Below are 12,317 nucleotides of genomic sequence, written 5' to 3'. Positions count from 1 at the left end.
ACAGTTTCTTAATGATTACCACTATTCAAAGTATCTATAGAAGTCATTATTATGGGCACAGGACCAATAGAGAGCTAATACTGTATTTGGGGGAGGGCCCTTTGGGGCCCCTCTGGCCCAAGGGCCCCGATGCGGTCGCTACCTCTGCAACCCCTATTGCTACGCCCCTGGTTCTATTCATTATCCGTACTCCACGTACAATTCATTAAATCATATATATTTTTTACTTCAGGTTTGCTTTAATGCAGAGAGGCTTAAAATTGAACTCTACACTTGTCTTGCAACCCAATACTATGGTGAAAGTATGGGTTCTATGGGGATCTTGCAGAACCCTATAGCGCGACACTATTTCAGGGGCACTTTGATTGCAGAAAGGTCCTTCATGCCTCTGTAAGGAAATATTGCCAGAGGCAAAACTACTGGGATATGAGTAATGGAGGGCCCAATGGCTTCTTCCCTCTGGTATAAGTACCGCCCCTAATGAACAGAAGTCATTGTGGCCACACGTTTTATGGGTGGGTTGAGCCATAGTGGCTGCACTGTTATGAATGGAAATAGTGTCCCCACTGGTCACATAACCCCCAGCAGATGGCCATGGGTATTAACCACTTGAGGGCCACAGTGATTAACCCCCTTAAAGACCAGGCCTTTTATTGTGAAAATGGCCACTGCAGCTTTAAAGCCAAGCTGCAGGGCCGCACAACACAGCACACAAGTGATTCCCTCCTTTCCCCCCCACCAACAGAGGTCTCTGTTGGTGGGGTCTGATCACCCCCAGGTTTGTTTGTTGGTTTATAAACAAACATTTGTTGTGTCATTCTTTATAAATTTTTTGGTTTTTTTGTATATGGCGATTACCCTCCCTCCCCCCGTCTGCCTATCACAGTGATCGTCTGTCATAGGCTTCAGCCTATCACCGCGGATCGCTTCTGAGTCCCCCAGGGGGACAGCCGTGTCACACGGCTGTTCCCAGTACAGCGCTGCTGCTGATCGCATCGCTGTACACGTCTAACAGTCTCCCGAGCGGCAATCGCCGCTCGGAGACCGAAGTCGGGACGGAGCTCCGCCCCTCAAGCAGGAGATGTGCGTGCAGCCTGTGCTCGATCTCCTGCAAATCCCAGGACTTGACGCCAATTGGCGTTAGGCGGTCCTGGAGCTGCCGCCGCGACCACTACCCATTGGCGTGGGGCGGTCTTTAAGTAGTTAAATCAGCTGCTTCAGCTCCAAGAAAGGAAAAAGCATTTAAAATAACAATTTTCAGAAATGGTCAAGGAGATGACTTGCATGCAGATTTCATGTGAACTGTATGCAGCTTGAAATAGAACCAATCGTTTTCAGCAGGAAGTGAGTCTGATTGGTTCAATTTCAAGCTGGATGGTTATAACTTAACTATCTCAGCCTTTTTTTTTTCTTATCAAATTTGAGTTAAAGGGAACCTGAAGTTAATCTTTACCCCCCCTCCCTCCTGCATAGTAAACAGGCAAACGGCTAACCTGAACATACACACTAGTACACGGATCTTTCGCTAGGATGACCTTTGAGATGTAAACTTGGCCACATACTTACAGATTAACGCTCGATGTGTCAAAATGATCAATCCCTCTCTGATTGGAATCTAATAAGAGAGGAATCGATTCCTACCACAATCGAACCACAACTTTGCACTCAGGGCTGTGGTGTTGGAATCAGAGTAATTTTTGAGTTCCTGGAGTCAGAGTCGGGGGTTTCTTAAACTGAGGAGTTAGAGTCGGATGACTTTTGTATCCACTCCATAGCGCTGCCAGGGCTGTGGAGTCAGAGTAGAGGAGTTGGAGCAATTTTAGGTATCTGGCGTCAGAGTCGATGGTTTCATAAACTGAGGAATCGGAGATTGAGTTGGATGATTTTTGTACTGTCCAGTCCTGTTTGCACTGCTTTATACAGTGCAATGCTACGGGCTCCTAGATTTACTGTTAAGTTCGAGCGATAGTTTTGATCGAATTTTTTAATAAAATTGCTTGACATTTGGCTTGATCAGACAGGTTGGATCAGGGTGATCGAATCTACCTGGAATTGAATGGGAAGATTGAGGCCTCTTTTCCACAGGCAATTGAACTGTGTGCTCAGTAAGCAGTTACCAGGCAGAAGTGAGCAGTTACCAGGCAGCAGTGAGCAGTTACCAGGCAGCAGCGAGCAGTTGTGAGAATTTGAGAGGCATTTCACTGCCTATCAACTGCCCGTGGAAAGGAGTCCTAAGGTATGTGTGGGTCACTTTAGCCTAACTTTAATTTGTGCAGTTTTTGTTTTTTACAAGTGCCGAAAACGTCTTATACAGGTAAGGTGGAACACGATAAGAGAAGAAAACATAGGATAAAGTTTTATGATAGCAGCATTAGGAGGCTGGAGGGTTGTTGTCAGTGTGCTGAAGAAAGAATGTGGAATTTCCCAAGAACAAGTCATACTGGTGCTCACACAGTTTTCAGCCTCTTCATGGATAAGTAGGTTTTTGTACACAGCTGGTGTAGTCAGGTGGAGACAGTGCCACAGGCCACGTCTGACCTTGCTGTATACAACAATGGCTTCAAGTCCTTAAGCATTACCGCAATTGGTAATGCTTAAAACTGGTGATTTTATCAAACAGTTTGTGAAACGTCAATTCACTAAGGCAACGCCACGTTCACAGTGGTGCGTTGTGGTGCGTAGAGATGGCCCGAACCTCCAATTTTCGGTGCACGAACCAAGAACTTTCGCGAACCGCAATAGACTTCAATGGGGAGGTGAACTTTGAAAACTAGAAACACTTATGCTGGCCACAAAAGTGATGGAAAAAGATGTTTCAAGGGGTCTAACATCTGAGTTTTTGCATGGATGAGTGGGATAGACGCCAAAAGTCCCGGGGAAAAATCTGGATTTGACGCAAAGCAGCGTTTTAAGGGCAGAAATCACATTGCATGCTAAATTGGAGGCCTAAATTGCTTTAAAACATCTTGCATGTGTATACATCAATCAAAGCGTGTAATTACAGTACTGCTTCACACTGACACACCAAACTCACTGTGCACTCACGTAGGTAGGTGGGTGCACTGAACACAACAGGTAGGTATATGCAGTGATGGGTATTACAAATGTGCACCTGTCTCACACACACGTACCATGACCAGGTACAGTGACTGGTGGTGTTAAATATCACACTGCGTGCGCTCACATAGCTAGGTGGGTGCACTGAACACAACAGGTAGGTAAATGCAGTGATGGGTATTACAAATGTGCACCTGTCACACACACACACACAGGTATCACCGTGAACAGGTGCAATGACTGGTGGTATTAACAATGCGTGTGCTCACATAGGTAGGTAGGTAGGTAGGTGCACTAAACAGTGAACAGGTGCAGTGATTGGGATGGGATTACAAATCTGCAGCTGCCTGTCACACACACAGGTAGTCACTGAATGTGCTAGGCCTGGCAGTGGCACAGTAGGAATTACACCAAAGGCCAGCTGCGACTGACTGACAGGGCTGTATATAATGCAAGTGGGCCACACACACACACACACAAAACAAACAAAAAAATAGATCACAAGAACAAGATTAGCTCTCAAAAGAGCTGTTGTGAGGTGCTTTTTTAGCAATAAGAATCAGCAAGGAGCAAGCTAACAAGCCTACAAGAGCCTAACTAAGCTTTCCCTATGAGAGTCTGCAGCAACTGTCCCTTCTCTAATTACTGCAGGCACACGAGTGAGTCCAATGCCTGACGCTGCCTGCCTTTTATAAGGGGGGAGTGGCTCCAGAAGGTAGTGTAGCCTGATTGGCTACAACGTGCCTGCTGACTGTGATAGAGAGGGTCAAAGCTGACCATAATGATGCACTATGGGGGCGAATCGAACGTCCGGAAAAGTTTGCGGTTCTCTGTGAACCACGGAAGTTCGCCGGAAACCGGTCGGGCCATCTCTAGTGTTGCGGTGTAACAGACGCTTTCTAACGCGGCTTACTGCACTGCAATACACCACCTATGCAATGATTACAGTGAGGCGGCAGTATTGTGGTATAATGGGGTCATGCTACTACCGTATCTCATGGCACTTACCTGTGGAAGAAACGTTAATACTACCGTGCGCTGTGTGTACACGGTAATATTACCTTTGTTCAATGAATCCTTGAATCAATGAATCAACCCCTATTTTGTATTTCATGTAAATCTGGCCTTAGTTAGATGTCTATAGATGTGACAAACAGGTTTACAGTCATTTGTACCAGGAAGGAAACATATATGGGAAAAACCATTGCTGCTAAATGTAAACATACGGGTTCCGGCACTGTCTTGCTGATCCTGCCATCCATACCCAGTGAGTAACTCGCTTGTAACAAGTTTGCAGCCATATGAGTCCCTATCAGGCATGTTGGTCTGAGGTCAGTAAAGACTCGTACACAAGTGCAGCTTAATGCACGACCAATCGCACAAGATGATCAGCCACACAACTTGTTGCTTACATCACAAGGACGTACACACGCACTCGTCAACTAAAGAACCAACTCATTTAACCACTTCACAACTGAGGGGTTTTACCCCTGAAACACCAGTGCGATTTTTACCTTTCAGCTTTGCTTCCATTCCTTTATTTCTGTAATATGATTGGTTATTGGGGACCCCATAACCAATCATTGGACTGCAGAGCCGGGGTGTGTGTGCGCGCACGCGGGTCGCGGGGGCGTGCGATTGCACGCTGCACGTTTGTTTATTTTACATTGTTATGAATGAAGACTGCTTCTGTTTGAAGCAGTCTTCATTCTATTCGCAATCGGCGAGCCTAATTGGATTTAGGAACGCTTGTTCCTAACGTCCAATTAGTCACCTGCTGTGCGGGCTGGCTGCAGTGTGCGAGCGAGTTCCCCGCCCACTCCCAGCCAATAAAACAAACAAGTGCGCCTTGGAGGGGTAAAGTGGTTAAATACCACCAACATGTCCGCATTCAAAAACAACAAGTTGTTCAAACAACTTGTACACGCGTGACAAACCTGCACGATAGTTGGGCAAATTGATCCACCAGTTGAATTGTGCAGACCACCTGTTTTCAGTTGGATGTCTTGTCGTTTGCCAGCCATACACACGCCCAACAGTTTTTTAACAGACCAAGTTTAGACGATAGTTGTGCGGAATCGTTGCATGTGTGTTTGAGCCAGCGTTGCTTGCAAATTTTTTGCCAAAGTCATTTTTGCATCGGAAATGCTATTTTCGATTTTTGAGAAAGTTATCGCGAAAATAGCATGTATTTTCAGTATCAGAATAATTTATTTCACCAAGTACAAACAGGGGGCTGTACCCGGAATTGGTTTTGGCTCATACAGGTTCTGGAAGGCTGGGGGGGGGATAATGTCCAAAAGCCAAGAGGCGGGGCTGCCATGCTGCGGTGCCACTAGTCGCACTTGGCAATCATCTGTATTTTCATATTTTTGCAAAAATGCCAAAAATAGATATATTATCGCAATTTTTTTCCTGCAAAAACGTGATATTTTTTACAGTGAAAATTCACGAAAAGCGCGAAAAATATCAATATTTTCATTTTCGCTCAGAAATGTAACATTATTTGCGCGAAAATGAATGAGAAAATAATATTGGCATTTTCGTTCATCTTCGAGCAGTGCAGAAACTATGGAAAGATGCATATCATTTTAAAGCTCTCTTTCTCCTCTTTCCAATGATATATAAACCGCCACCCTACGCCTTTTTTTGCGGCCGCAATTTTGATCGCAAAAGTGTCGTCCTGTGTAATACAAGTAACTATGGAAAGATGGATATCATTTTAAAGCTCTCTTTCTCCTCTTTCTGGCGACACCTAAATAGTCGCTCTACGCCTTTTAGTTTTCTCTATTTTCGCGATCGAAATCGCGGCCGCGGCAATTTCAATCGCGAAAATAGCGAAAACTAAAAGGCATAGAGCGGCAGTTTATATATCATTGGAAAGAGGAGAAATAGAGCTTTAAAATGATATGCATCTTTCCATGATTTCTGCACTGCTCGGAGTCCCTTTAAGGCTTCCTTCACATTGGAGGCTGAATGCGGTGAATTCACTCCCTGTCAGCTGCTTCCGTGCTTGCTAGTGATTGGCATAGGAGTTGAGAGGCATGCGTATTTTGTCTTTGCTGGGTAACCGCACCACACATGAAATGCGGACACACCTGGGGTTACAAAATCTGCCATGGTTGTATTAAAAGGCAGCTGGAAGGTGTTTGGTGGGTGGCAGATGGAAGGTGGGACTGCCTGACAAATCCCATGTAAAAGAGGCCTCACTCCATGGGTTCATTCATGGACACCATTGAGAATCTATATATATATAAATACATATCCCCATAACGGGAAAGGCCACTTAGCACACTGAGGGTTAAAAATTAACTTTTATTCAGTTCAATTAAAATATAAATAGCAGCGCAATACACATATAACAGGACAGTGCTGTACAGTCATGTGTTCATGTATAATGACACACAATGGCCTCAATTCACTAAGATTTATCAAACACTTTATCAAACGTTTGATAATTTACCTCATGAGTAAAATCTAATTTTGAATTCACTAAGGTGTTATAGATTTGTTGAACATTTTATCGATAAAACGTTTGATAAATCTGTAACACCATAGTGAATTCAAAATTATATTTTACCCATGAGGTAAATTATCAAACATTTGATAAAGTGTTTGATAAAGCTTAGTGAATTGAGGCCATTGTAAGTGCGCGAGGGGCAAGCGGGTGTCATGTAAAGAAACCTGCTACCCTTTCTCTGTTGCAGGTGTCCACACAGGCCCAATCTATATCCCATAGGGTTCTAGATTCCTCCATTCTATTCTCCAACATCTCCTCCCGAGCACTGGAGCAGAGGATGAACCCCACGGCCTAAAGCAAACCTTTGACGAGGAAGGGGTTAATACCTGGAAACTTACCTTGTAGTTGGAAGTCTGTGGGTGGTCATTTTTTAGCTCTCCATTGCTGCAGAGGACCCGCTTCTTCTTGTGGCCACCTTCCCTTTCACGAATGAGCGCCTCCGTGGCAGGTGTGCGTGAGTAAGGTCCACGCAAGTCCAACAGAACGATTTCCCATGACATTTTAGTGTAGTTCTTAGTCTTGCAGTGTGAGGATCAGCACGTGCCAATCAGTGCATAGGAGTTCCCCAAACAGACCGTTTTTGGGAAGTTCATTTTCTTTGTAAATTCCAGTACTAAGTATAGCTGTCACATTCCATGGAACATGGAGAATCATATTTTACAGCATCCCAAGTTGGCCCTGTTTATTATCCATCCTGATGTTCTTAGCAAGTCGTCGCCTTTATTCTCGTTATCAAATATGCATGATTGGGAAAAGAACATTTGGGCAACAGAATCTGAAAAGTGAAAAACAGAGTCCCTGGTATGCGGCACTGGAGGGTATCACCTGATGCTGGATACATGTACTTGCCGGAGTAACCGGGCGAAATAGCACAAGCCTCTTCCCATAAATACTCACCTAGCAATGTCTTGTAGTCTCCCGGCAATTGCTAGCGGGTCAGGTGACGCTCCGGCTTACGTGCATGGAGAGCGGCGGAAAGCAGGAGCTGCATTGAGGATGCAAGATATCGCTGGAAGCTCGGTAAGTATTTTAATGCCTCCAACCTCCCCCCAAAAAACAGTACCCGTTATCCCTCAGGCATGCCGGTTAGTTGAGACTTCCAGTTGCCGGAGTTCTGGATAACGGGGACTTTACTGTAGTTACCCCAGGATAACCAATTACTGCATTTGCTTATTTTGAATATTCATTTTTGCTGTTTCTTGACGTAGTATAAAGATGACCGGCACCATCCATAAGTATTAGTTTGCTCTTTTATTGCATTGTAAGATCTTGTCCCGCCACTGTAGGCGGGACAAGATCTTACAATGCAATAAAAGAGCAAACTAATACTTATGGATGGTGCCGGTCATCTTTATACTACGTTTGGATACTTCTGCAGTGCTGGCAGATAGACCGAGGCACATCCGGGTGGAAGCAGAAGAAGGGTGCTAAACTATCACTATATGACTTTTTGCTGTTTCTTGTGCACTGTCTTTTTAGGCTACTTTCACACTTGGTGCAGTGCGTTTGTCCTGAGTCAGGTAATGTGTCCCTCTTCACATTACCCCGTGGCAGAGTGTGCCAAGGGTAATATGTATAGCGCCCCCTGCTCAGTGACATACTCCCTGCTACGTCTCTATGTCACTGGTTTACCATCACTCTGTGGCTGCGCGCCGCTGCTGCGATCACTCATGCACTCTTTCCGCCTCTCCATACACTTGCATGGCTGCATAATTCATGCGGTAGGCATAGATCATGCGGCAACGCATTGCAGAGTTTGTGGCAGCCTACCGACGGCAAATGGAGCCAGATTGCACCGCTTGATATTAGGTTAGATTGTAGCAGCATTTTTTTGCTGTTACTACCTAAACTGGGGAGGAGGTATGTCCCTGTTACTACCTAACCTGGGGAAGCACATTTCACTACCTAAAGTGGGGGCCCCTGTCGCTACCTAACATGAGGAGGCACCTGTCACTACCTAATCCGGGGAGGTACTTACACTGGAGGCACCTGTCACTACCTAATCCGGGGAGGTACTTACACTGGAGGCACCTGTCACTACCTAAACCAAGGGGGTTCTTACACTGGAGGCACCTGTCACTACCTAATCCGGGGAGGTACTTACACTGGAGGCACCTGTCACTACCTAAACCAAGGGAGTACTTACACTGGAGGCACCTGTCACTACCTAAACCGAGGGGGTGCTTACACTGGAGGCACCTGTCACTACCTAAACCAAGGGAGTACTTACACTGGAGGCACCTGTCACTACCTAAACCGAGGGGGTGCTTACACTGGGGGCACATGTCACTACCTAATCCTTGGAGGTACTTACGGTGGGGGCACCTGTCACTACCTAAACCAAGGGAGTACTTACACTGGAGGCACCTGTCACTACCTAATCCGGGGAGGTACTTACACTGGAGGCACCTGTCACTACCTAAACCAAGGGAGTACTTACACTGGAGGCACCTGTCACTACCTAAACCGAGGGGGTGCTTACACTGGGGGCACATGTCACTACCTAATCCTTGGAGGTACTTACGGTGGGGGCACCTGTCACTACCTAAACTGGGGGTGCTATCTACACAGAGGCGCCAGTCACTACTTAAACTGGGGAAGGGGGCTATTTACTCTGGGGTACAGGGGCGTAGCAATAGGGGTTGCAGAGATTGCGACCGCATCGGGGCCCTTGGGCCAGAGGGGCCCCGTAGGGCCCTCCCTCAACTGCAGTATTAGCTCTCTATTGGTCCTGTACTCATAATAATCACTTGTATAGATACCTTGAATAGTAGCAATCTTTAACAAACTGTTCCCCATCCCCTTCTTGCACCTCTGACACTGTAGTTGCCATTGACAGGTTTTGTTGCGCCGTATCAATTTTTATGTATAGGGTGCTTGGGGGGGCCCCAATGTAAAACTTGCATCGGGGCCCACAGCTCCTTAGCTACGCCACTGTCTGGGGATACCTATAACTGACTAAACTTAGGTGGGGGGGGGGGGCATTCTTATACTGGAGACACCTCTCACTACTTAAACTGGGGAAGGTAGGGGGGTGGCTACTGGGGACACCTAGAACTACCTATTGGTATTGGTGGAACTGTGTACCTTAATACTATGGGGTTACTTTTAGCTAAATTAAACTATTTGAGGGGTACATCTGTCTGCCTAATACGGACACTTAATTCTGTTATCTGGGGAGCATGGCTACATAATTTATGTATGTAGGGTGTACTTGGCTAATTAATTATTTTATATTGAAGCACTTGGCTATTTAATGTGTTTGTCGTGCGGCATCTGGCTGCTAAACTATTTTATCTGGAGGTGTGTGACTGCTCAATTATTTTATCTGGTCTGGATGCTTGTTACTACTTAATATTTCTGTTGGGCAGCATGTGACTACTTGATGAATTACCTGGAGGCATGTGACTAGATGAATTATCTGGAGGCATGTGACTACTTGATTATTTTATCTGGAGGCATGTGACTATTTGATTCTTTTATCTGGAAGCGGGTGACTATTTATTTCTTTAATTTTAAGGCACATGGCTACTTAATTGTAATATAATATATTTATTTCCAAAAAGTAACCAAGAATATCCTGACAAAAAACACAGACAACAATAACAAATATACGGAGGAATGGATGCTATTTTTACAGAGGAAGGGGGCTCTGACCGTCTGACCAGGGATGGGGGGCGGGAGGGGAACAATTTTAGTATTGGACATAGGCACCATATTACCCAGAAACGCCTTCTGAATAAAATGATCCAACATCGATCAAGATGGCCTTTATTTTCAATCGATTTTTGTTGCATTCTGTGTTTTTATTGAATGTATTGTTTAATCTGTAAAAGGTCACCTGAAGTGAGAGGCATGGAGGCTGCCATATTTATTTCCTTTTAAACAATACCAGTTACCTGGCTGTCCTACTGATCCTCTGCATCTAATACATTTAGTCATAGACCATGAACAAGCATATGCAGATCAGGTGTTTCTGGCATTATTGTCGTATCTGACAGGATTAGCAGCATGCTTGTTTCTGGTGTTAATCAGACACCACTGCAGCCAAACAGACCAGCAGGACTGGCAGGCAACTGGTATTGTTTAAAAGGAAATAAATATAGCAGCCTCCATGTCACTTTCACTTTAATTGTCCATTAAACAATACCATTTGCCTGGCAGTCTGGCTGATCTTTCTGGCTGCAGTAGTGTCTGAATCACACAATTGAAACAAGCGTGCAGCCAATCCAGTCAGACTTTAGTCAGAAACATCTGATCTCCATGCTTGTTCAGGGTCTAATGCTGGGCATAGACGGTACGTTTTTTTCTTATCAATCGAGCCGCTGATGGCTCGATTGATAATTTCCGACGTTTCCGATCACCGCGTGGATCGATTCCCGGCTCGATCCCCGCGGGCGGACAATGTGCAAAAATGAATCGATGATAAGGAAGTGCCCGCGGGGACGAGCAGGAATTTATTCGCGCGGACGAGTGGTGACGCGCCGGCATCGAGCCGCTTGCTCGATTCCGGCGCATAAACGTAACGTCTATGCCCAGCATGAGGATAAAAGTATTAGAGGAAGAGGATCAGCAGGACAGCCAGGCAATGTGCATTGTTTAAAAGGAAGTAAATATGGCTGCCTCCGTATCCCTCTGACCTTAGGTGTCCTTTATATAGTACAGTGTATGGGTGCTTTGACTTGGAAGTCACCATTGGCAGCACAGAGGAGGTGTTCAGTAGCGTAACTAGAGAGCTTTGGGCCCTGATGCAAGTTTTACATTGGGGCCCCCTAAGCACTCTATACATAACAATTGATACGGCGCACCAAAACCTGCCAATGGCAACTACAGTGTCAGAGGTGCAAGAAGGGATGGGGAGCAGTTTTTTAATGATTCCCACAATTCAAAGTATCTATAGAATTATTATTATTATTATTATTTATTTATATAGCGCCAACATATTCCGCAGCGCTTTACAAAGCACAATAAGACGACAAGGGGAACATAGATATACTAACAAATTGTAAAAGAGTTCCAAGCAGCACAAATATTGTGACAAAAACAGTAAACAGAAGTGATTATTATGAGCACAGGACCAATAGAGAGCTAATACTGCAGTTGAAGGAGGGCCCTTCGGGGCCCCTCTGTCCCAAGGGCCCGATGCGGTTGCAGCCTCTGCAACCCCTATTGCTACGCCCCTGGAAGTGTTCGATGAAGAAATAGACAACTTCCGTACAACAGACTTGCACATACGTCACTAGATATATGGGTATCTTAAGGGGTGTATGTAGTAACCTGCAGTAAAGTCATTTTATCGGTGATCCCAACAGTATAGTACCATACATTGCACAATTAGCGTGACTGTGCTACTTAGCCAATGTGTACATGATCAGGGTACTGCACATTACCGTACTGTCGGGTTTACTGGTAAAATTGCTGTGCGGGCTTCCGAGGTTAGGCACGTAGCGTGCGACACACACACACACGTGCCACATCATGCAGGGCCGGATTTGTACATTTTACCGCCCAAGGCCCACTGTCAACCCCACCCCGCTCACTGTGTCTACACTGGTCTTGAACACCCCGTCCTATGCTGCCCTGTCCAGTGCTCCCCCATTCTGTGCTGTGCTCAACTGCTCTGCCCTGTGGAAGCAGGGTGGCCACAGAAAGGTTCTGTGACCGCTTTGGTTTACATGTTTGGCAGTTTAACTGCCTGAGTGTGCCAGCCCACTTCCCGCCCCTTGCTTCCTGGTGCTCT

The sequence above is a fragment of the Hyperolius riggenbachi genome, chromosome 1 (genome assembly GCF_040937935.1).
Source record: "Hyperolius riggenbachi isolate aHypRig1 chromosome 1, aHypRig1.pri, whole genome shotgun sequence".
In the NCBI taxonomy this organism is placed as follows: Eukaryota; Metazoa; Chordata; class Amphibia; order Anura; family Hyperoliidae; genus Hyperolius; species Hyperolius riggenbachi.
This window is presented reverse-complemented; position numbering follows the sequence as displayed.